The sequence below is a fragment of the Gekko japonicus genome, unplaced genomic scaffold (genome assembly GCF_001447785.1).
Source record: "Gekko japonicus isolate JY-2015 unplaced genomic scaffold, Gekko_japonicus_V1.1 scaffold11, whole genome shotgun sequence".
Lineage (NCBI taxonomy): Eukaryota > Metazoa > Chordata > Lepidosauria > Squamata > Gekkonidae > Gekko > Gekko japonicus.
Window position 1 is genome coordinate 1,591,744 of NW_015166418.1, and position 26,633 is coordinate 1,618,376.

A 26,633-nucleotide genomic window follows, 5' to 3' on the forward strand; every position below is an offset into this window, starting at 1 on the left:
ATTCGGCTTCTCCAGCTTCTGCTTCTGATTATGTAATCTATTTGATTTCTTTATTAGCCATCTGGTGATGTTCATGTATACACTCATCTTGAGTAGTCAGAGCTTGTGATCTATTATGGTAGGGGAACTGAGGTGTAGCATTGATTGATGAAGACTATGCTTAATATTATGGTTTTATTCCATGGGAGTTGTAGGATACATTGTAAAAGTAGACTTAGGCTGTGTCCACAAGGCATCCTGCAACTAGATTGGATATGCATCTCCAGGGGTCATTTCATAGAAAAAGAGCTAGGGGAACTCATTAGCATAACTCATTAGCATATGCCACACCCCCTGACATCAGGGGCCCGGCGGTGGACCTGCAAGGCCGGCGGGAGTGCGAGGAAGCCCCGCCAAGGCCCTCCCTGGCCCCAGGCAGGTAGGGGTGGGGAGAGGTGGGGAGGAAGCAACTTACCCTCCCTCTTCTCCTGCCTCCTCCTGGCTGAATGAGGGCCGGAAGCGGGGCGGCCGGAAGAAGGGGGCGGGGCTTCGTCATGTGTCCCGCCCCCTGCACCTCACCCGGGGGAACTGTGTTCCCCCGCGTTCTCCCCCGAAATGACCTCTGTGCATCTCATTTTACTCATTTTTCTACAGTCAAGATGCAAGGGCAATTTGATCTGTCTAGTCCCAATCCATCTGTATGGCAGATATAGCCCATTGCAGGTCAAGGCCTACTGGTATATTAAGTGCCAGAGTATGGGATAGGCTAATTCTCTCACTATACTAGGAGTCCATTTAAACTAGGGATTTAGTCTATAGAAATGTTAATCCAAATCTAGGGAAATGAAATATATAGGTGTTGGCTTGTGTAAACTAAAGGGATTATATGTTTTATTACAGACTTCAATCACTGTTTAAGCCATAAGTAAGCAAGCTGTTTCCCCACGGTAGTTTCACAATCAAGTCTTTGTGTACCTGTAATACATTAATCAGAAAGGGAATCTTCCCAGTATAATATATACAGCAGATTAATTTGAGAGATGCATTTACTATCGAAATAACATAATTGCTATTAACTATTGAACACTCACATGTTTTTTAATTCTGCATGCAGGAGGTGAATGAATGTGTTTAATGGAATTTATTTTCTGAATTTAAATTTTTCATTAAGAAAGGAGTATTCATGAATGCTTTTTGCCCAGAATACTGGCTGATGGCCCAGGGCTAGAAATATTAATGATCTGTCTGCATTTCTGTTACAGCCACCTATCTTTAGAACTTTATAGTTTACCAATAAATTTGTCTGCAAGTTGGCTTCTGAACTCTAATTGGCTTTTTAAAGGCAAATGAGGATGAGATAATCTGTTTGAAAACTGACAGTACAAAATTGTTAATTTAATCCCCCCCCCTAGAATCTCATGTACTTTTAATGCTACATTTAGGCCAAGTTCAGACTGGCAGTTTGGCCCGGCAGCCAAACGTTTTAGGAGCATTTCAGTAGCGGATTAAAGGGGCGACATCACACAGGCACAACTGTCAGGCGTCCCCCAGCCGTACTCCAGGCGTCTTGTGCTACTTCCCTCCCGAGTTTAAAAAGTACCAGGTGAAAGTGGTAGCAAACTGTGTGTAGAGCGGGTTGATTCTGGTTCCCTGACATGTGAACACAAGCGCTGCTAAGGCGGGAACAACCCACAGTTGTTGTTAATAGGCGCTGGCGGTTTTTGCAGCAGGTGCCCATGCTCCCATGTGCATAGGCACATGCAGCGGAGCACAGAAACAGCCGCTAACAGCCCGCCGAGGGCGGGCCGACAGTGCAAACGCTCCTTTGCGCTTCCTCCACGGTATCCTCCCGCTTCATTTGCTGCAGTGTGAATGGGAATACCACGAACAAGCCGTTCCCAGTCTGTTCCGGGTCTTCTTTGCCACGACTCCCTAGCGCTTCAAATTGCCAGTCTGAACTCGGCCAGGGATTCAGTATAAGCAAGATGGAATAGTGAGATGAACAAGATAGGATGCTCCATAGAGCAAGGAAGAATGGGGAGATGGAAGACTAGAAGCAGCAGTCCAACGTTTTTACTTTCTGTTATTGAATGTCTCTGTTTAGGGCTGCAACTTTGTGGCACATATGACTTCTCTACATGCTTACAAAACATGTACTGAACACAGAAAGGCCCTTCACCTGCATCTGTAACCACAGCTTTCTGTGATGCATTCCCACCTGGTCAAGAAAAGGCCATATGATGTGTCTCAGCCATGTTGTTCAATTATTCACACCATGTGGGCTTTGCACATCTGTGGCTTCCTGTTAAGGACAATATAGACAGGTCTCATAATAGGCATACAAAGCAAGACCCATGTGAACACAGCCCCACTCAGCACACATGGGAGTCAAGGGCTTGATAAACACTCTGCTTTTGCTGCTTGCTTGGAACTACAGAATTGGTACATATGCCCTCCTGCCAATACAAGGCAAAATGTCTGTGAACTAGATTTGGCTTTATGGGTTAAAGTTCTACAGCCCTCCATATACCAATCATTGTTAGCTGAAATTATACTATTATGACAATATTTGGCCTTTCCCTGCTCTGTATGTTTCTTTGCCCTTTCTCCTCTTCTTTTCTGTGTCTCTGTTTCTAGGTTTACTGGGAAATAAGTCTGTGCAGAGAGCCATTTGCTGTAATGTCATACCATGGGAAATGGAAATTATCTCCAGTTGCAGCTTTGAGGCATTAGTAATCTCAGCCACTGGAGGGTACTTTCTGAAAACTTTTTTTTTGTTGAGAAAAGAGCCAAAAGCACTTTAAAATCAGATGACTTTCTAACCTTATATTTGCTGCTTCAACAACACTGTCTCTGTATTTTAATGTAAAAATTACAGTTATTCGTGACAAAGACTAAGTTGATATGCCTATCAAGGTTGATATGTCAGAGTGCCAATCTTCACTCCATGCTCAGTTTGAATTGTAGGTTGAATGAATATTAAGTTCAGTCCAAATTATGTGTTATCAGGCACAACTAATTCATAGGAAGATTAAAACTCTTTGGGCACAAAGGGGTGGATCCCATGCAAAACATCCACAGATGGAAGGGATTTCAATCAGTGGGGCAAGACTTCCCTCCCTTCCTCCCTCCTTTCACTGCAGCACAAAATGTCACAAAATTATTGCTTCTGACGGACAGGGGATCCCCAGAAGCAGCAAAGGCAAGCCAGAGGTCTATCGTGGGAGGGGGGAGGGAAACTCCCTTTGTCACAGAAAATATCCACTGGGCCCAATGTAAAGTAATGTGATATACAACCAGTATAATCAAAACTATTGAATCACATACAAAATGGATGTTTGGACTAGGGATGGGCATGAGCCGAATTATGAACTGATATTTGTGACAAACCAGGCCCGGTTCACATGAACCTCACAAGCCATACAAAACTCCCATGAGCCTTCCAGGGGGGTTCATGTGTTTCATGCTGACAGACACACTGGAGCCAGTGGCAGAGCTTGGAGAAGGCATCTAAAAAGACCACGGTCTGTTTAAACGCCTTCTCCAAGCCCTGCTGCCATTGACTCGCTGAGTCATGCTGCCACGGCGGCACAACTCAGTAAGTGAACTGGGAAGGCATTTAAATTCAGCGATCCCTTTCACTCCCCCCACCACTTCCAAGAATGGAAAGGGTGGAAGACCTTGCTAAAGCCATTTAAAGGGAATGTTCCTTCTAAATGGCTTTTGCAAGCAGGCACTACAGCCAAGTGGTGAATTCACCCAGAAGTGGTGACCTACTGCTTGGATTTCACTAGCGCGTGGTGCCTGCTTGCAAAAGCCAGGGGAGGTTCATTCTAGTTTGTGGTTTGTGAGATCTCCTGAACCATAAACCAGGATGAACCTCCATTTTCCTGGTTCATGCCTGTCCTTAGTTTGGACAACTGGTTGTAACACTTCACAGAGCTATCATGTTTCCATGTATGCACATCTCTCATTGGCAGAAATGTTTGAAAATCTGACAGACTCTGTACTTTATTATTTAAAAAAATATTCAAAGATGGCAAATAATTATTTTGGGGCTTTGTAAACATTCATTTTAAAGGAAACAACAGTGTTACTCCCTAGGTTCTATATTGCAGTACTTACTATCCTGTTGGGTAGTCTTTATCACTTGAGGTTCCATGGTCATTCATCTGTCTTTCACATAAATAATAAAGACTAAATGCCTCTGTCAGCTATGTTCAGCCAATGCAGATAAATAGTTTTTACCTTGGCTGTGGAGGAACTCCCTTGGACACTTCTCTTACTCCTGAAAATTCTTAACAAACCAGCCACACAATCCATTGTGAAACCCTAGAATATGAGTGGACTGAATGTCCTAACTATTAGTCACCTTTTATGAGCCCTCTAAAAGAAAACTAAACAGGATTCATAGACATCGTAATTCATTGCACATTTGCAACTTGACATTAATGTTCTGTAACTCAGTTGCATGCAGTACCATTTCATTTTTGAACTTATTTGTAAAGGCTTAGCTAAGCAAAAATATGAATTTAATTTTCCTGTACCGAGTAACTATCAATCAATTTATTTCTGAGGTGGCTTAAACGCATGCATGTGCACATGCACACACAAATAGAACTCATAGTAATATGACCATAAAGCTATAGACATCCAAAGTATTAAAATAAGTCAATGAAGTAAAAAATAAACAGTAATAAATAATGACCAATCAGCCAGACAACTTAAAACATTAAAACCAATTTGCAGCAGAAACCAACATAAAAGAAGTGTAGACATTTAAAAAAATAATTTTACAGAATAAAACCAATATATATATCAGAATCAATATGAAACCTAAAATGGAGTCATATAAAGTGGAGTAATATAAAAACCAATATAAAAATTGAACAAGTTCAAAGCCAGGCAGGTAGCTTTGGAGAAAGGTCCTGTCCCACATAATCACATTTCAGAAGGTGAAGGAACATGAAACTGAGCCCTTATGAGGGATTTTAGTTGATGGTTACAAATCGGGTTATATGGTAGTAGACAGTGCTTTAACTACCCTGTTCATTCCTACTCCCTAAGTTTCTCTCTCCATTTTTCTCTTTTAAAAAATCACCTTACTATGCAAAGAGAAAGTGATGGGTTTAGGGTTGCTAGGTCTGGGCTGGAAAATACCTGGAGACATTGGGGGTGGATCCAGGAGAGGGCGGGGTTTGGGGAGGGGAGGGGCCTCAGCATGGTACCATGCCATAGATCCCACCCTTCAAAGCAGCCATTTTCTCCAGGGGAGCTGATCTCTGTCAGCTGGAGATCAGTTGTAAAAGCAGGAGATCCCCAGGCCCCACCTGGAGACTGGCAACCCTAGGTGGGTGTGATGCTGATGTGGTTGGGTTGTAACCTACAGCCACCAGCTGTATCTTGCAATTGACTAATTACTTACCTGTGGTCTAGGGAAATGATGTTATGCTGAAGAACTATATATCTTATCAGATTTGGAGACCAGATAAAGTAACATATTTCATTAGTACTGGGCTGGACAATATGGAACTCTTAGAATAATTTTTTTGGCTGATCATCCCTGTGGTTTTGTAAGCTGCCTTGGGTGGTTCTCTGAAGAGGTGACAGAAATATTCTGAATAAATAATAAATAGGTCTTGTGATCCCTGGCAGCTCACTTTTTGGAGGTGAAAAGAAATCCTTTTTTCTTGTGCCAATAGAAAAGCTGGTAGGGTCTGATCCATGCTTAAGAGTGTGACTGCAATAAGGATCATACTTCTTACTGTATGCTGTCACATTTTTAAAATTGGTTGGGCTGCCTCACCACTTACTGACTGTCTCTTCTACTTATTTGCCAGTCCTTGAACTGTACTCATGTCTCACACCTATTTTATATATACAGACTAGAGAGAGAGAAAAAGTATGGCTTTGGCACAAGGACTAGACTACTTCTGTAATCTGTACAACATCTGCTGTGCCATTAGTACTTCATAAATTTTAAAGAGATGTTGTATTTTATGACTATTTAAAGAATAACAAAAATAAAAATATATTATTTCTCTTTAACTCTTTTATCAATAGTTGTTTTTAAATCATTAGTCAGATTAGAAGGCTGCTTTGAGAATGAGTGAAGGGTAGTGGGCCAAGGCCCTACTCCACTGGCTAGTCAGCTGTCACTGCTGCCTCCTTTTGTCTTTGAGCTGATTTACTTATTTACAGATTCTTACTAAGGAAGATCCAAAGTTGGTACAACAACATTGTCTCTTTCACTTAATTCTCACAACAACCCTGTTATACCGAGAAAAAGATGACTCACCTAAGGTCATCCAGTGCACTTTTATGGCAGAATGGAGAAGGGAACCTGAGTCTTCCAAGTCTTTGTATGACTCTCTAACCACTACTCCTTGCTGACTCTTAGGCTTGCCAAGTCCCCCCGGGGGGTGGGGAAACCCCCGTCCCAGACACCCATTCCCCACCGCCAGCGGATCGGGCCCCGGGGGGAACCCTACCCCCAAAGTACGTGACATGTGCGTCACCCGGAAGTGACGCGACCACGCCGGGCATGCTGGGGGCGGGGCCACGGTCATCCAAGGGAAAACTCTATGGCTCCAAATTCAAATTCTATTGACAGTAGCACAGTGCACAAGAATGCCATCTAAATTAAGATCCTCAGTGGGATGTGTTTAAAAATGCATATCTGAATGAGCACTTCTTTCTTTCTTTCTTTCTTTCTTTCTTTCTTTCTTTCTTTCTTTCTTTCTTTCTTTCTTTCTTTCTTTCTTTCTTTCTTTCTTTCTTTCTTTCTTTCTTTCTTTCTGCCAAAAAGGTGCAAAAGCTGGTGAAAAGCATGAATAGGTTTAATGTGGATAAGGAGAGGGTGTGAAATGTGCCTGGTGCAGATTGGCCATTAAGTCCACCAGGAAAAATCCCAGCAGGCTGATGGCTGGGACTCCATCCCCCCAGGGCCACCCTGGCCCCAAGTGAGGGGCAGCCCTTGCCTCATTCAGAGTGGGCCTCCTAGCCTCCGCCCTGGCAAGCTGCCAGCTCTTGCAGCCATCCATGCTAGAGGGTATCACTACATCCCTCAGTATTACCATTAGTTGCTCTTTTCTTCCTTGAATGGCACAACTTCAATTCATCGCAAAGTTTCAAAGGCATCATGTAGCAACAAACTGCCCTTTTATGATCCTTGCTTTTAAAGAATCTACCTTTATAAGGATTTAGTGTCATATAGAACAACAAAGAAGAAAAAGTAATGAACTTTGGGAGCGCAGGCCATCATGCTTTGATGCCATCAAAACAACAGATTATAAAATACTGAAAGAAATATCCATTTAAAGAAGAAGACCCCCCCTCCTTTTGGAACTCCCATCTCCAGAAAATGTTTTGTATCCAGATTACTCTAACAATGTGCTGTCTGAAGCTGACAGTTCATTTTCAGAATAAGGGCGACTCTCCATTGCCCTTTTAAACACATTGCTCATGTTTAGGAATTTGCTGTCTATAAGCATTTGAACTAGATGCATTCAGCAACCCAAACCTCAACAACAGACAAGTCTACGTCACAAGCTCATCTGTAGTCAAAGGACTGCGGTAATTACAGTGGCAAGGAATTGAAATCTGACAGGCTAGTTTATTTCTAAATGAGATCATCTTCTCTGTGCTGTGTTCTCCCATATCTTTCCCCTAGCTGTGATGTTATTGATATGCGGCATTTGGTCTCTTTTGGCTCAGTTTTCCAGTGCTGTGAGACTCAATCTGTTCTTTCTCTTGCTCAGATGCCCTTATTTCTACCTCTAAGATCCACATGAGTGAATGCCAGTTCATTGCCTAGTGCTGTTCATATGAGGCTTCTGGTAAGCTTGATATTAAACTTCAGCAAGCTTTTTCCCCCGTCTCCCTACTAAAATGATTTTGGCTGGGGGCACTGTAATTCTTGCTCATAAATCAGGTGCTCAGAGATTTAATCATTCCAAATTCACATGAGAATGTAGTGCAATAAAATATTTATCCTTCTGTTCATTCTTTCTTTCATTCCTTTTGTAATTGTGCCACCCAACTTTTATTTGTTTTTAACATGTGCTTGATGTATCTTGCAGCTATTAGCCCAAGTGTAGAAAACCTGAGCTGATAAATCCAGTTTGGATTAATTATCTGAATGTTATGGGTTTTTAAATATATCTTTAAAAATAATTTGGAAGCTTGCCATTATAGATTTTCTCCCTTAATATGCAAATTTATTCTGGCCTATGTATTCCACATACAGTTGAAGCCAAAATGTTAATTCTATCCTCTTCAATTGTGTGGTTGAAAAGGGCAAATAATTTGATGCTGGTTCTTCATTGTGTTCCAGGCTGAAAAATCTCTCTTATGTTGGAAAGACAAAGGTTCATGTTTACAATTCCATATTCACCTCTGTCCTCCCGTTGTTTTATCTTAGCATAAAGATGGAGAGCACCATGAGTCTGTTAGTCTCCAGGCATTCCCTGTACATGTACATCGGGGCAATCCCTCTGTGTCAAAGCATCCCATCAGAAAATCACATTGTTTCTTGCTGATCAAAGGTTGCCCAGGGTCTTGTAATCATACATCATAAATATTCATGCAGGCAGTTTACATAAAATTCTTGCTCTAGGCAAAACGTTTTCAAATTATGTTAACAGAAATATGGGAATTTTAGGGGAAATTCATTGCTGATACCTTAATGAGAAGATTAGCTATTATCTTTGCAGTTAACTGCTGAGGACTAGCCCATGTGGATAAAAAAATTGCCACATGGCCAGTGAAGGCTAGAATTCAGGATTCAGAAGCCACAGGTCTGTAGAAGAAAATTAATTTGGTAGTAACTCCTTCAAGCTATTAAGACTGTGCATGTCCAGACACTACCAACCCCCCACCCCGAGACTGAGGCAGCATACTGGGTTGCTATAGAAACCCTAAATGCCACCTGACATTGTGGCAGTGACCACCAAAACTAAGGAGGAAAGCAGAGCTTGTATGTTGTTTGGAGGGGAAAGGAGCCAGTTAGGACTAGAGCCAACACTTGAGTGCAGGAAAGGAGCAGGTGCGAGGGCAAGAAGGAAAGGGAAGCCCAAGCATGTAAATTCCTCAACCTTCATGGTCCCTGAGAAGGAAAGGGAAGCCCAAGCTAAAGTGACAGAAGCAAGGGCTGGTTGAATTGTACATGTAAATTCCTCAACCTTCATGGTCCCTACTCTTGCTATTATTCATTACTTATACAGTGTACATGCTTTACAGAATACCAGAAGACAGGTCCTTGCCTTGAGCAATTTACAATCTAAAATTTGAAATACGGGAGACAATAAAGGGAGAGGAGAGAGGTAAAACTGAGTGATAATCTGAGAAGAAAGGTTGTTTCTCTTGAAATAACCAACAAAGGTACAAAAGTTTTCTTGTGTTTAGTTTATTTACTTCATATCTAAAGCTTCAGAGGCTGTGCAAATTTCTATTCTGTGCATACATTGCTTCTACAAACTGAAACACAGAATATACCTGATCCACACATTATGGAATACATGGGCTCTAGGGATGCCAGCCTTCACATGGGACCTGAGGATCCCCTGGATTTACAGTTCATTTCCAGACTACAGAGAAAATGGATGCTTTGGAGGGTGGTATTTATGGCATTGTACCCCACTGAGGTGCCTGTCCTCCCCAGGCTCCATCCCCAACCTGGATCTGGCAACCCTACCCCTCACCCCCCCACTGGTGGCCAGGGAGGACCTGGCAACCCTAGCTGGGGCTGAAGTCCCCACCATCTGTAACCATCAGACAAGAGTTGTGAGTTCTCCTCAGTTCCCAAGTGTGTGTTGTGGATTTGTGATTTCTCCTTGATTCCCGTGTGTGTTATCTAATTTGTATCAGCATATGGAGAAGGGGCTTAGCCTTCCATCTTCTACTCCATTTTCATTACCTGAAACAGCCACGGGGTGGTGGTGGTGTTTGTCCAGTTGGAGACACCTGTATGTATCTTTGTTGAAAGGATGTTATGTCCTTTTTTAGAGCATTCAAAATGGTGCAGAGCCAATGCATGGAAGAGGGATGTCCCTGCCTCTACCCTTTCCATGTTGATTGGAAGGCCTGAAGGGACAAATAGGCTTCACCTGAATGATTAAGGCTGTGGTCACATACACCAGTTGGAGTGGAGGGGAAGCGAGGCTATCTCCTCCGGAGGAATTTGACTCGCAGTTGTGAGATCACACAACCCTTTGTGCTGCAGGCTCAGCCCATCACTGTGTGATCAGACACCACCGTGGGTGAGTCTTTTTTTTTTTTTGCCCTTTTTTTCCCGTGTGCTAAATGAGGAATCACACCTCCACACTGAGGGTTCCCCATGGAGTATGCAATTATGCGCAGACTGCAAAGGGGGGGGGGAACAGCACCAAGTCACAATGGAATGATCAGACCATCCCAACGGCATGAGAGCGTGCTTGAGCGATCAGACAGGGGAAAGTCTGTCTGTGGCCTGTCGGAACCAGTTAGAACCCGACTTTCCCTGGTGTCTTTTAACTCTGCATTTTTGGCAGAACAGCATGTGTTGCTGACAACTGTGGGATGTTTCCCAGATGTTGCTGTCTGATTGTGCCCTTTAGATCTGTCAAGTATTCGCAGCTATGTCAGATTTAAAGGAGCGTATGATAGCAGCCTAAGAAGCCTGAAAAGAATAATCATTTTGTAAGTCTGAAAAGAGCTATTGTCCACTCCCACCCCAACAAACATCATTGCCAAAAGCATGAGCAAAATATTAAACAATCTCATTCAGTTCAACATTGCACTGGCTGCTTCTAGGCCATAAAGATTCATTGTAGTTCAGAACTCATTGATGCCAGGAATGAAACATACTGACAAACACTGAAGAGAAAGTGTTTTTCTTCTCACAGATATCAAAACCAACATAATAAGCAGTTATTGCCTAAAGCCACTAGACAGAAAATTAGTACAAATGTATGTATTAGCATTTCAAAATATGCCCATAAAGTGTCAGCCACACTGTAAAGGAAGCTTTTTTTTAAAAAGTTGTCTTTGTAACTAGCTTGTTTATGTTATATCATCTTGAGGGGAGAAACGTTGTCCATCATGTTCATATTTCATGTGGTTTCCTGCTGATCGCGGGCGATCGCAGTTCCCCTGGGTGAGGTACGGGGGGCGAGGCACATGATGAAGCCCCGCCCCCTGCTTCCGGCCACCCTGCTTCCGGCCCTCATTCAGCCAGGAGGAGGCAGGAGAAGAGGAGGGTAAGTTGCTTCCTCCCTGCCTCTCCCCAACCCTGCCTGCCTGGGGCCAGGGAGGGCCTTTGCGGGGCTTCCTTGCACTCCTGCCGGCCTTGCAGGTCCACCGCCGGGCCCCCTTGGGGCTCAGCAGTGGAGCTGCAAGGCCGGCGGCGGCCGGGACCATTGGGGGCGGGGTGTGTGGCCTTATGACACACTTCCGGTGATGTCATGGGGTGTGGCATGTGCTAATGAGTTATGCTACTTAGTTCCCCTAGCTCTTTTTCTACGAAACGACCCCTGATTTCTAGTATAATAATACATTGTTTTTAAAAATGAGAATTCAAGAGAAAGTTTAGACTAAAAGGCAAACATAATAATCTGTCCATAAAATTAGTCATGTTCTGTGCACAGACTTAAAGTATCATGCATTTACACTCAGCTCTTGATAGATTGCTCTTACTAGCATTGCCAGACTGAAATGTCTACCTTGCATTCATTCCTATTTTTTAAAAATCACATAAAAACAAAATTTTATTGATGTCCAGTAGAATATTCTTCTATGTAAACAAGCTGTTTCAGCCAAGACAACCAATGAAACCATGCCTTATATTTTAACCATGATTAATTTGTGAAACCAGGATTCAGCTCACAGACGATTACTTACATCCTGAAGTTGCTTTAACAAATGCTGGTTTCATTTCTTTTTCTTTGCAGCCTGAGAAGGTATCACTGAGGGACAAAACATGGTTAAGCCACAACATCTCTGTTCATGCATTATGTGAAACCATAGTTAAGACTAACTGTGCTTAATTAATTAAGGTCAGATTTTGGTTTCCTAGTCTGACAGATCCTAACTAGCCACTCATAGTGGAATGGCTTACATTCAGATGATCCTAGCAATACCTGTTTTAAATAACCTATGGTTATTTAGCTTATGGTTTCATGAAGTGTCTGAGTCACAAACTCATGTCGGAGCACTAAAGGTCATATTATTCTCAGCACTCTGATACCAATTTCATTTACTTGGGATTTCAGCTGTGTCTATCTGCTCACAGATGGGTGCCCTGATCTGCTGCTACTACATGTTCTGTTGTCTTACAGCTTTTCACTTAAGCCTTGTTATGGCTTAAAACAGTCCTATCCAAAACTCCCATACAGTTTTGTTGAAGTCTGAAGAAAGGCTTGTGGTCCTCCAGGACAGGAAAAACTGTTACAGGAAAACCCTAGAGGAAAAGGGCTTGGGTTTTTTCTAGACATGTCTGCCTCCCTTTGCCCACTGTTCCTGATGCAAGTGAATGAAATACAATATTTAAAATTGCTGCTGGCAATGGTGGGATGTCACTTCTGGGAAAACCCTGAAGTGATGTCAGTCCTCTCTAGGAATCACCAGAAACTCTATAGTTTTACCAGGAAGTTATGCCGTGCCATTGAAGAAGAGAAGAGAAGAAGAAGAGATTGGATTTATACCCTGCCCTTCACTACCCAAGGGAGTCTCAGAGCGGCTTACAAACTCCTATCCCTTCCCCTCCCCACAACAGACACCCTGTGAGGTAGGTGGGGCTGAGAGAGAGCACTGACAGAAACTGCTCTTTTTCCAGGACTGCTGTTATCAGAACTATGGATTGCCCAAGGTCATCCAGCAGGTGCAAGTGGAGGAGTGGGGAATCAAATCCAGTTATCCCAGATTAGAGTCCGCGCACTTAACCACTACACCAAACTGGCTCTAGTTGCCAATGGTAACCCCACAATGTCCCTGTCCCCCTGTCTCCCACTAGTTGCTAGTCCTTGCCTGGCCACCTTAGAACTAGTTTGGTGTAGTGGTTAAGAGCGGTGGACTCTAATTTGGAGAACCAGGTTTGATTCCCCACTCCTTCACATGAAGCCAGCTGGGTGACCTTGGTTCAGTCACAGTTCTCTGAGAACTCTCTCAGCTCCACCTACTTCACAGGGTGTCTGCTGTGGGTAGAGAAAGGGAAGGAGATTGTAAGCCACTCCAAGACTGCTTCGGAAAGTGAAGGGTGGGGTATAAAACCTCCTCCTCCTCCTCCCCCTCCTCCTCTTCTTCCTCCTCATTAATTTTCAGTTTTGTTCAACTGCCCATTTGTGCTCGCAACAGTTGGGGAATCAGGCAGATTGAATGAATGCAGACCTATGTAAAAAAAAGGCTACCTTTGAAATTCATGCAGGGGCTCCAAAATGAGTATGTAAGAATGACTCAAAGATGCCATGCTTCTGGTAATTCCCAAACCAGAAAGAAAATACTTATAAATTCTGATGCACGTCTAACTCTTATATGTCCCCATGGCATTTTACATGTGCCATCAACTGCCATCAACTGTTGGATTTTAAATGGTTTTAATTATGTTTTATATTGGCGTTTGCCCCTATGTAAGCCGCCCTGAGCCCGCATTGCGGGGAGGGCGGGGTATAAATTGAATTAAATAATAAATAAATAAATAAACTGTTAACACTACCCAGAGTGTACAATGGGCAATATAAAAGTAAATATATATAAACGAATAGCCATTATATTTGATCTTAATGTGAACACATGACACTGTTTATTTATAGTTTGCCTTTCTTGCTGAGATGCAAGGCAGATTACACAGTGTAAGGCAGTGCAATCAACAGGATGGGGTAGCCAATAAGCAATGCAATAGGATTAAGACTATGGGAATTAAAGTCAAGTAGAAATCTGGAACAAAGGTGAAAAAATACATATTAATATGGCATATTAAACAGTGCAGAAATTACATAATAGGATAATACATACAACGATAATAGGTATTGTACACAGTGCCTTTCTCTTTATTAAACCATTCTCCCTGAACCATTCCATTATAATAAAGGCCTATTACCTTTTTAAAATACCCTTTTTTATAGTTTTGTGTAGTTCATGAAATGCTAGGAGTCTGGAAGCCATAGGCATCAACTGGGTGTGTGTGGGGGGCCTTGGGGGCTCATTCCCTCCCCAATTTTCCAGGGCTGAATGAGTTTCCCCCAGGGCAACCAGTGCCAGTTCAAAACTTTCCTGCAGCTTGCTCTGTGCTGCTTCCAGTGTCGCAGCTCCTGTTCCCCAGCCTCTCCTATTTCCTGCTTGGGAGAAGAGAAAAAGAAAGCCTTCCTTTGATTGGCTGAGGGCTCCTCCCCTGGGTAGGGAGGAGGAGGAAAAGAGCCAGATAGAGGGGGGAAAATGGAGTCAGTAACTCATTTAAAAAGACTAGCAACGTTTTCTTCCTGCCCCAGTGTTTATGTTCTGGCCTCCTGGGAACTTCCAGGATGCCTTCATCCCCCCCCCCCCTCCAGCCAGCATGGGCACTGAGCTTTGAAGTGAGGACTTTGCAGAAGAACAACACAACCTTGAAGCTGCCTGTGTCTGGGGTCACTTTTTGCCATCTAATACAAATTAAGTTAGCATTCTTTTCTTCCATTCATACTCCCTGCCTCTGTCTGGGGTGTTGATTCTTTCACTCAGATGCTTTGAGATGACAGTCTTTTTTGTTAATTAACTCTGCTTTTAGTTTTCTAAGTGAGAGTTCTTTAGAGGTGCCCAGGTAAGGGCCTTTCACTATGTTATGGGAATGAAAGCTTGCAGTTTTCTTTAAGTTTTTCTGCTGAGTTGAGCTGTTAGAAAGGTCTGAAGTCCCCTCCCTCCGCTTTTCACTGAAATGCTTCTTAGTTGCCTGAGTTCTGCTTCTGGCCGCCTTCAATGGCATGTTAATGGTGCTTGTTCCTCATCTGTCAAATAAGCACTTTGGGGGAGTTTAGGATGAAGGACGTTGTAGATCCATGAATTAGGGTGTAATCCTAAAAATACTTTCCTGGCAGTAAGCCTCACTGATTAAAGCTAGAGTTACTTCTTAGTAGACCTGTTTGAGTTTGTTCTCTTAGTCTGGTATCTTGTTTGTTTGTTTTTTTAAAAAAAACCAGCCGGTTATTTTATATGTTGGATAATGGGAAGCATGCATGAGGTTGTGATGCAAATCTGAAGTAATTATGGAAACTGCAAATCGCTAAACTTAGTCGACTGTTTTAGATAAACATATGGAGCAGAGGTCCATCAGTGGCTATTAGCCACAAGGTATAGATAGGGACTCTGGGGCAAGTGATGCTCTGTCATCTTGGTGCTTGGGGGGGGGGGTCAACAGTGGGAGGGCTTCTAATGTCCTAGCCCCACTGGTGGACCTCCTGATGGCACTGGTATTTCTGGCCACTGTGTGATACAGAGTGTTGGACTGGATGGGCCTTTGGCCTGATCCAACATTGGCATCTCTTATGTTCTTATGTTCTTATGACTGCAAGGCTTGTTTACTTTTGCTGTGGAAACCTCCCTTGAAACCGAGCTTAGATGCTCCTCCCCTTTCCCGCTGGCAAAGGAAGCCTCGAGGGCACAAGTAGACCTGCATAAAGAGATCATCTTTGTTTGTCGCTCCTGCCCATGTTGTTATTGCTGGTGTCCTCCTGTGAGTTACATTTTGGCTTTATGGGTAGGTGGCTCAGAGGTGACGAAAAGCTGCTTGGGTTTCTCTCTGTGCACACCCTGCCCATGAAAGGGGCACTGTGGAACGTAACTCTCAGGCAGCAAGGTGGAGGGTTCAGCCTCACAAGAGGGCTTGTGGCTTTGCATTTTTGAAGTAGGGAACTTCTTGGTTCCAAATGGAGGTTTGAATCAAATAACTGTTTCCCTTTTTCTGTTCACATCCCCTTTAAAGCCTTTTTAACTCTATGAATTTTATTGCATTGGTTTTGTATGGGCTGTTGCCTGTAGTGTGTGTGTATATAAAACCATGCAAAAAGGTAATTTTACCTACGAAGGTATCATTGAGAAGAGAACCTCCATGATCAAAGGCAGTGTACCGCTGATTGCTGGACATGGGGGTGAAGAATGAAAGTAAAGTTGTGGTTGTGAGACCTTCCTATGGTATCTGCCTGCCTAGGGAACATAATTCAAAGCTAAGTGGACTCTTCATCTGGTCCAGCAAGGCTGTGTTTGCTTTCAAGTTTCTTTCTTCCTAGTGATGTAGAATTGCCAGATGTGTGTTTGTGTGTGCATGTGAATGTTCATTTCACAAAACTTTAATGCGATCTGTCTTGTTAAAAAGCAGATAAGGAAACCTTTACAAAACATGACCATCCTATTCCATGTAGGGTTGCCAGCCTGGAGATCTCCTGATATTACAATTGATCTCCATGCAACCAAGATCAGTTCCCCTGGAGGAACTGGCTGCTTTGGAGGGCATTGTACCCCTCCCCATACTCTGCCCTCCCCAGGCTCCCCACTCCAAATCTCCAGGTATTTTCCCACCCAGAGCAGGCAGCCCTAATTCTGTGTATGGCCAGGAAAACTTTTAAAATGTTCCCCTACAGGTTTTTCTGTGTTGCCCTTCTTAGTTTCAAATTTGTGACCATTTATTTGTCTTATGCACATGGTATGTATATTTGCAGATCTTAAAAGTGACTATTCTAAAAGTGAACTTAAATAAAGGACACAGCAGGAGGCCGCTGAGATACCACTATAACCACTGGCCACCTTTTACTGGGTTTAGCCCAGCCCAGGGGCATGGCTAGGGGGGTTCCAAAGGGTTCTTATCCCCCCCTTAAATTTTTGGGGAGCCCCTTACTAAATCCCACATGGCTCCACCTCCATAGATAGTGACAATGGCCTGTGATGTTACTGGCTCCTCCCTAAGATGTCACTGGGCCTCAGTTCTTTTAAGGACCTAGCATAGCAATGCCTCTGGCCCAGCCCCAGGCCCCCAGCTCCGGGAAATTGGAAAGTCTATGCCCTTGCTGGGAGCCTTCCTGACCTCATCAGGTAGTCCATTCCATAAGGCGGGGGCCACAACATAGAATGCACATGTATGGGCCATTGTTGAGCTTGGCCATTTGCATGGTGTTACCTGCAGAAGGCACTTTTCAGATGAGTGAAGCCTTGCAGATATGAGGGTCCAAGGCCATGACGGACTTTGAATGCAATAACCAATAATTTGTATGAAACCCTGTAACTGATGGGCAGCCAATGAAGTGCAGAATGGGGACTAATATGTATTACCTGCCTAGCTTTTGATAATAACTGAGCTGCGGCATTCTACACCAGCTGGAGTCTCTGAGCTGACTCTGAGGGGGAGACCTATGCAGAATGTGTTACAGTAGTCTAGTCTCCAGGTTAGCATGACAAGAATCTAGGTGGCCAGACTGGCCAAGTCAAGGTAGGAAGTCATCTTCTGGGCTAAACTACATTGGTATAAAGTGTTTTTTTGCAAAGGCATTAATTTGTTTCTCCAGTAGTAATGCTGGATCCAGTATAACCCCTCAGCTGTTAACTGAGTCAACAAGGACCAGCAGAACCATGCTGAAGGTGGGAAATACAGTGTCCTTCAAGATCTCCACCTTCCCAATGAGCATTACCTCTGTCTTTTCAGGATTTAGTTTCAATTTGTTCACTCCTAACCATTTAAGTACAGCAGACAAGAAGTGAGAAAGGACCTCTACCATATCACCAAGAGATTTGGATAAGGAGATATAGACTGATTGTCCTCAGCATATTGCTGACAGTCAACCCCAAACTTGTCTTAGATATGTGATATAATATTAAGTGTGGAAAAGGTAAGGAGGCATTAGGTCATGGGACTGCTGTTATCATACCTTGGTAAGTGCGTTGCACTCTGGTCACAATCTCCCTTCCTTGGGCCTGCCATGTACTCCATCATCTAGGATTGTACTCCTAAACAGGAGAGAAATGAAGCTGGAGAACTCTCTCTGTCTCTGTTCCTTCTTTGTGGCTAGAGAGACAGATTGCAGGGGAAACAGTTGGGTGGACGGAGGAATTTGTTTTTTTTTTCATATAACTTCAGGTATTTTTGCTTCATACTTGAAAAGAGAAAGATACTTTCAAGCAACTACTTATATGAAAATATTAGATTTTAAATGAAATTCACAGAAACAGCTTGAAATGCCTCCAATAGTAACATTTTGTCACACTAAAGTTGTAAATGGTCTGGAAATACAGAATAATGGAAATTTACTTCATTTACTGTCATTGTAGCTATGTGAAAGAGCTTAAGACGCTTGCTGATTAAGGTTTATTCAGCTGTGACATTAACTTCTGGCCATTACTGCACAGCTCAAATGATACTGGGCTAATTTATTTTGGGTTTGTTTTATTTTGACATGCTAGATTGGTTCAATAATTCTTTGGTGGCTAATCAGCCCAAACCTGCTTAATTTAAAAACAGCAACTAAAATCCCAGTGCTAATGGGTACGGGGCCAAATTTGCTTTATGTTAGCAAAGTAAGACAAGAAAGTTCATCTTTTCTTGACTAAATACTGTTGTTAATGGTGATTGCTCACTTTACTGTTTGTGTACGTGGAGATGAATTCCAAGATATATTTGCTTTGTGTCAATTGAGAATGACATGCACTCATTTAAGTTATTGCTTTTTAAAGCAAAATATAGAGAAGTGGCAAACAGGAAATGAACAATCTGCCATCTTTGCACTAGTGTCTGATGCAGCAATTTAAGTCAATCAGGTTATATGTGAACATACTGGGCGTTTAATATAAAATTGTTCCCATAATGAAGCTCACAGTACTCATGGGATAATTGCTGTTTGTTGTGCAGTCTGGAAATGTATTTTGGTACCATCTGTGGCCATGGTTGCTGCTATCTTATTTTACAACTGCTTAGGCTTCTTTAAACTATTTCTCATATTCAAATGTATTACAGTAGTAGTGCTCAAAGCATATTTACTATAAGTGCTTGAGAAATCGTAATTGCTCTTTAAATATTTTCTGCCTGGCCTTAGTAGAGTTTAATACCCTCAGAAAATGCTCTACTGTCTTCAATAACTATTTTTACTTCGGATGTATATCTTCATGGAGAAGGGGAAAACCTACTTATTTCATATTTTTAACTGGATGCTTACATTGAGGCAGGAGATGATTAAATTAAGGGCTTATTCCCACAATCAGTTTGAAAGTGGAGAATGTGGGCTGATCCATCCAGAATGCAAAATACACATGTGATATTGTTGGAGTAAGCAACTCAGCACGCTTGAGCATTGGTGGCGCTGCATCACTCTAAGTCTGTATAAGTGTTACCTCTTTGAATGGGATCTCTGTGTCTTAACCAGGGAGCTGTCCTCTGACCCCTCCTCTCTGTGTCCTTTGTTCTTTTCCATTTCTGCATGGCTCTTCATGTAGTCACAAGTCTCTACAGGTCTCTCCTGCAGAAACAATGCCCGCATACTTCTGTACTCATGATGCTGGATTAGCTAGCCACTTGTAATAGGGAAAGTACTCTTCAGATTAGGCTTTTCTTTCTCCTTTTGACTGCAACCTTAATGTAGATTGAATCTATTTGAATAAATGTAAGTTTTAATTTTGCAATATACTTCTTGGGAGATTTATTTACTGTGCTCAATATCATGCTTCTATGACTGGGCAAACTCTGCTATATTAACCAAATATCCCAACAGATATTTCATCGTGTCATATTTCAGCACATGCCCCAAATCCTACTTCAACCATGCCCCACCTCAACCTATTTTTGGCAGTTTTGCAGTGGTGTGGTTAATGTGATTTAATTTTGGGTTTCTGCTGAAATAATCAGGGCTGATGGGGATAGGAGAACATTGGTTAAGTCCAGCAATAATTTCCACTGACAGATTTCTGTCTGTGAAGTGGGACTTTGTTATATCTGCCTTCCCAGTGCAGTCTGAAATGCTCCTCCAAACACTGTTTCCAGGAGAAAGATCATAACTGGCAAACTGGGACTCTGAAGTGCAAGGAGCAAGTTAGAAAAAAAATTGCCTGCCTTCTGTTAGCAGGAATTTACCTCTGAATCCAATCTAGCATACTAAAAAAGCACTATTGATAGCCAGTGGCAAGATTTTCTGTTGGTTTGTGCTTCCCTCTCTCCATGCAGGAGGCTAAGAGGCTTCATGCTACTGAACAAACTGGTATTTCTGCACAGAGATGTCACAATAAACCGTTTAATATGTTATGGTTAACAAATCAGATTCAAATTAAGGTTTAGCATTCTCACTTGGGGCTCACTATCATTTGTTGTGCAGACTGCAATAAGTCACATCAGTTTAATCAAACCAGCTTAGTGTAGTGGTTAGACTATTGGACTTGGATGTGGGGCACTCAAATTCAAATCCCCACTCAGCTAGGGAAGCTTGCTGGGTGATTGTGTGCCAGTCACACACACTCAGCCTAACTTACCCCAGCCTAACCTACCTCATAGGGTTGTTGTGAGGATAAACTGGAAGAAGGGAGAATGATGCAAACTTATTTGGGTTCCCTTTGGAGAGAAAAGTGGTATATAAATGAAGCAAATAAATGAATAAATAAAATCATGATTTATAAACCGTGGGTGATCCTGACACCTGAATGCAGCCAAAGATGGAAGCCTCTTGGGCATTAACTAGTGGTGAAACAGGAAACAAGAATAAATTGTGTATTTTTTTCAACTTCCTGCTTGACATATGAGGCAAATTCAAGAGAGAGTTGCATGACCTAATTGCTAGGATTAATCTATTCCTCTCTCCATTCAATTTAATTGTTCATTGTTAACAGCAGTCACCAAACCCCTCCCCCCCCCCCCCCACCCCCCCCTCCTAGCTTCCTGTTGTAACCAGATAATGCCCAAAGAACTATTAAGCTATGTAGGGAAGATCAGAACTTTGAGAAATATGAAAACAAAAATATATTTTTCTTTCAAATTCTGTTGAAGGTGTTGACTATAGTTTCCATGCAGTTCCTCTGCAGATATTAGTGGCTGACATGCTGAAGACTTACATATGATATGCAGACCACTAGATGTTAATAAAACTTGACATATTGTAATTTTTTCTCATTTCCTGATCTTCTTGTTCAATTTGCTGTCTCCCTGGTACGGTTCTTTGGCTAATATTTATACTACGAGCAGCACAACAGGGGCTATTTGTTTGCATTCTTGCCTATGCTTCTGTTGTAGCACATTCAAAATCTGTTGTAAATATTGACCAGAGTTAACTTTCACAGAGTCCAAGGGGGAAAAAAACTTCTACAGTTAAACAGTAAAAATTGGCGCAATTTAAGAGGTTTTGGGAATCATCTGATTTCTTACATACTGATTGCCACCAAATCTCTGCCCTTCACTACCCAGAGGAGTCTCAGAGTGGTTTACAAACTCCTTTCCCTCCCCCTCTCCACAACAGACACCCAGTGAGGTAGGTGGGGCTAGTAACTGCTGTAGGAATGAAGAATATGAAATGTATCAAAGTTAATTATAAGTTTTGGGGAAAGTTGTATGGAGACCTAATTTATGGGTAAAATAGGGGCATAAGAAAAGAGGAGGGATTAAATGAGATTTTAAAAGATTGGTTTGATGAAATAGCAACCTCAGGGAATTTTTTTTCTTTTTCTTTTTCTTGCTGTGTAAAAAAATTGAAAATGAGTATATCAATAAGATGGGTAACGATTTGTGTATATGTAGATTGATAGATATACTCAATAAAAATATTATTATACAAAAAAATGCTGTTTTAGCCACAGTTTGTACTACCACAACTGATGGCCCAGCTTTTTGCAGATCAATCGCCATACAATATTTTATTGTAGACCTGAAGGTTTAATATAAGGCAAAATAGACACCAATTTTGAGGCTACTTAGATTTACGGGAATCACTACATGACTGAAAGACGAACTAGCGGCTTTTGCAAGATACTCTACCGTAACAATTTTGCTTCCCCAAATATTAACAAATGCCAGGCCTGGCATTGGAAATGCTGGAATTCTACCATATGATAAGCTGATGTTTCAGAGTGAAATCAAAGGAAGTTTGATATAACCTAATCCAGGGGTCCCCACTGTGGCACCTGTGGGCACCTTGGCAACCTCCAATACCATTCCTGGTGTGAGTGGGGCTCCTGCCCAGCAGGGCTTCTGATTTGCCACTGGAGAGCTAATTGGCTACACAGATGACACAGTGTTTGTTTTATATTCTATCATCACTCCTCAATCCCAGTGTATTTTTAAAAATGACTTCTCTTGTCCCCTGCATTTAGAGACACAGTGTTTGTTTTATATTCTATCACTCCTCAATCCCAGTGTATTTTTTAAAATGACTTCTCTTGTCCCCTGCATTTAGGCTTCCTGTGCGTGTGTATGTGGTTGGCTCCACCTCTGTTGGCAGCCATTTTGTGGTTGTGCCCACCACCCTATGTCAGAAATCCAAAAGTGCCCACATGCTCAAATGTGTCAGTGGGACTGATAATATCTATGTTCCTCTGGATTATACTCTGAATTGTACTCTACGTTTCAGCAAAGTAATGAATGGTATGTACCGATAATTTATTTAGGGTTGGTTTTTTTTGCTTCACAGCAGGAGCTAGTACTGCTCAGAACTCTGTTATACATATGGATTATACTCTGTTTGTGAGAATCCTGCTGTTTTTCAGTGTTTCTCTTAAACACCTCACCTGTGAATGAGAATAGGAAGAATGATATGATTCTGTTTTCACTTTCTTTCCCTTCTTGATTGTTGTGGCTTTACAAAAAAAAAAACTGTGCCTCCAAGGATAGGTGTGTGTGTGCTGTGATGGACAGGAGGCTGTCCTGCCCCAAATGTGAAAACAGCCACTCATTTGAGCCCGTGAGATTGCTGTTCTGGCATCCAATCACCTTTTGGGAGGGGGCTGGAGTGTTGGAAGGAAGCACTGCAGGAATTTAGTCCCCATCAGCCTCAAGGTGAGTGCAGAGAGAGTTCAATTTTGCCTCAAGGAGAGAATAGTTATAGCTCAGGGCTGGCTCCGAAAAAGAGCAGACAGGGTGAAGGCTAGCTCTGCTTGGTAGTGTGGCAGAATGGTTTAGCTCTACCTCTGAGAGAGAATAGAGTAATAATTGCTAGGCCTGACTCTGGTAATGAACAGACCTTGTACCATTTAGTATAACTCTTGGAAAATGGCAAGCTGGTAAAGGTAGAATCCTATGTGTGTGAGAGGATCTAACCTAGTGACTAGTCAGTAAAAGCCTGTTTATACCTGAAAGTATTAAAAAAGCATTCAAACTACTCTCTGAAGTCATAACTAGTTTAAATTAATGTGCCTCAGCCATGTTTCTCTTTTCCTGAGAGCCAGTGTGATGTAGCATTTAAGAGTGGCAAACTCTAAAATTTAAGAGTGGCAAACTGATTCCCCACTCCTCCACATGAAGCCAGCTGGCTGACCTTGGGTCAGTCACAGTTCTCTCAGAGCTCTCTCAGACCCACCTACCTCACAAGGAGATAGGAAGGGAAGGTGACTGTAAGCCACTCGGAGGCTCCTTTGGGTAGTGAAAAGCAGGGTATAAAAACCAACTCTTCTTCTTCTTCTAGTCTACTTGGAGATTTGTGCTGCTTATCTGTTCTTTGAAACCAGCTTGTAAATAAATAAATCTTCTGTGTTGTTAATATATATTTCCTGCCTCACCAATCTCTGTATTCTATTTGCTCACCATAAAACTTACCTATGGCAGCAAAGCCTAAGCCTATACACTCGCTACCTTTAGAACATCTGGTAACTGAGGGAAGGTTTATGATTTAACACAAACCTAGTTCCCTAAAAATCATAGGAAGCTGTGTGGGTCCCCTCAGTTGACAGAAACGGCTTGTCACAGGGGCCTTATTCTGAAACATGCTACTCTTTTTCAATTTCCAAGAAGGAATATATAAATAATCAGATAAATTGCTTTAGTACTGGCATCTAGGCAATGGGGTTCTTCAACTTCTATGAACCTGAAACTTCTGTGGCACCGAGGGCCGATATATAAAGTATATATGTGCCAAGACATTTTAATTCAGAATGCCCGATTTACACTCTCAGAGGCAGATGAGGCATCTTTTAAAGGTGCTAGACTGCATTTTAACACAAGAGCTGAAATGTGGGCTAATGCATTACATGGTGATTGAAAAGACAATATAACTCTTCAGCTGAAAATGGATATGAGTTGGATGGCTTATCCCTTAAATCATGAAGCCAGAGGGTTTTTTTGTCCGAGTTTGTCACTGCAAGCCACCAACTAACAAGTCACACTTGCTGGTGTTGCATGCTAATGGATTGCAGCCCCCTAAAGGCCTGATTGTGCTGGGAGGGGGGGGGGAAAGGCAGATGAAGCATGGCTTCTACATTAAAGTACTCAGACCTCGGAGGTCACAAAACCTCTTATTCTGCTCAAGGCTTCTGGGAACATGGAGTGTCCCAGTCTTTCAGCAGAATAATGAATGGCGCTTGCTGACTAGTTATTTAGGGTCCCGTCCCCCCCCCCCCCACAGACTGGGTTAGATGCGCCAGCCTAATGAGCCAGGAGTCAGAGTGCCAAATAACACAAGTCCAACAATGCTTTCTCCCTAGTTGGTTATGAACTTTACTTTTATTTTTAGAGGGAATCATATTAAGATATGTAGTAGAGCTGCCCTGTAGTGCTTTTCTCTAAAGGTTGATAACTGCTGAAAATGCAGAGCAGAAAGTCTGAGATCAAGGAACTGAAAGTATGCTTTGTCTGAACTCCAGAGAGCCAAAACAGGTGAGTAAAAGTTAGTATATAAAAGAAATACTAGGAAAGTGTTTCCAGGGTCACTTATCTCAGGGCCTTTTCTAGTCAGTAATTCAAAGCACAGTTTTTGCCATGAGCATGGCGTGAGATGACTTTCTTGTCCTTTGCGCTGGGCAGCTGGTATGTGCTGTAGAATATAGCTGTTCGACTGACTAAAATACTTCCTCTCAGACATTATAAACAGTGGATTTTGTAGTAAAACTTTGTTTACTACTGACTCAAAAAGTCTTCATCTAAAGCATTCTTGGTGACTATTTTTAGATAGGTGTTAATTCAGTGATAACACCCTTTCCTTTCAAAATTCCAAGGAAGTAGAGCCTGCAGCCGCTACACATCATGCTCTGTTCCTCCACTGGTCCATTTGCCCCCTCCTCCCTTACCTGCTGTTGGGCAAAATTAGGGCCCTGCTTGCTCCAGTGTAGAAGGGTATGCAGAGGTACTGGTGGAGGTATGGAATAGAAGGCACAGCTTCAGCATCCTCAGGACTTCTAATGGGCAGTGTCTTGTAATCGGGCAATCCTACTCTTGTTGATTGCTCCACATTGTCCAGGATTGGGAGCTCAGGACACAAGGCATGATCATAGGGATGTTATTGTGGGGATAATACAGTATTTGGGGGTAATACAATAATGCTTATAGCCAGTCCAGAACATCTCTTGTGAATTTCAAAATGTCATTATAATATTGTGCCTTATTATGCACTGAAATGGTATAATTATTTCAATGAATCTTTGGGCTTCATGTTTCTTCACGTTTGGGTTTGTTTGTTCAACTGCTTGCTGTGTATGATATTCTACTTAGGTTCAGTTTTATCCATCACCATGTTATCTGGTGAGGTTCATCTGTGAAACAAAGAGTACAGCAAAGTCACGGAGTATTGTACCAAATTCCATTAGCAGTTCCCAAATTTCAGTTCTATCCTGTGGTAGTTTATTGCCAACTGTGGTGACTGTCACTTTAAGAATTTCTAGATTATTAATTTTTTAATGTCAAGTAATCTTCTCAATAATGTCAACAAATTATCTCATAAACATCAATACTTTAAAGATAATGATTTAACTTATGGCTAAAGTAGGATTTGAATGCAGGTTTCTCAGGCCCAGACTCTTTGCTCTGAAATATAAATGTGAAGCTACAATTTGAGGATCATTCTTTAGAGTGGTTACAAATATATCATATTACACTGATTTATAAACTAATACTCCTTGCAGATGGTTTTAGGATAAATCAGGCTTCAACATACTCTCTAGTATGCAAACAAAACAGCAAAGTGAATAGGGTCAACTCAGACTTCCTTGCTATGATGTGACCATCATTTCAAGATACAGTTAGGTCCTGGTCACATGGGCTGGAAAATGCAGGGGGGAAGCATGGCTGTTTGCCCTGAAGCAAAGTAACGCGTGGCAGCCCGATCACATATCCTGTCAAGGTCCCGTGGTTAGGCCGTGAGGTGCCGATCACACGGCTATCCTGCAGCACGGCAAAGAAGCGGCACGGCACGATCACACCGGCAATCGCTAGGCACCGCTTCTCTGGCAAATGGGATTTTTTTTTTCACACTGAAGTTTGCACATGCGCATGATTGTTTGTGTGCATCCTGTGAGACTTACAAAAAAACCCCCATCCGGTGTGCGACGGGACATGGACGGGCACCGGATGCCATTGGATTAAAGCGGAAACACGATCAGATGCCCGCCCTTGCCCCGCGTTTTCCAGAAACTAGTACATTGTATGTGGTAGTTTTTTACTCCGCATCTTTGGTGAGAAGCCACGGGTTAGCCACGGGTGTACTACGCTTCCCAGATGTTGCAGTGTGATCACACACCGAAAATCCACCTATCATCCGTGTCTTTAGCATGGC

The 26,633-nt window shown here is 42.4% G+C and overlaps 1 protein-coding gene across 1 annotated transcript in view; it reads left to right on the plus strand.

The window, feature by feature from the left end:
• The window catches only part of SLC7A11 (solute carrier family 7 (anionic amino acid transporter light chain, xc- system), member 11), an 82,651-nt gene that overhangs the window by 35,332 nt on the left and 20,686 nt on the right, over positions 1 to 26,633 (plus strand). The window lies entirely within an intron of this gene.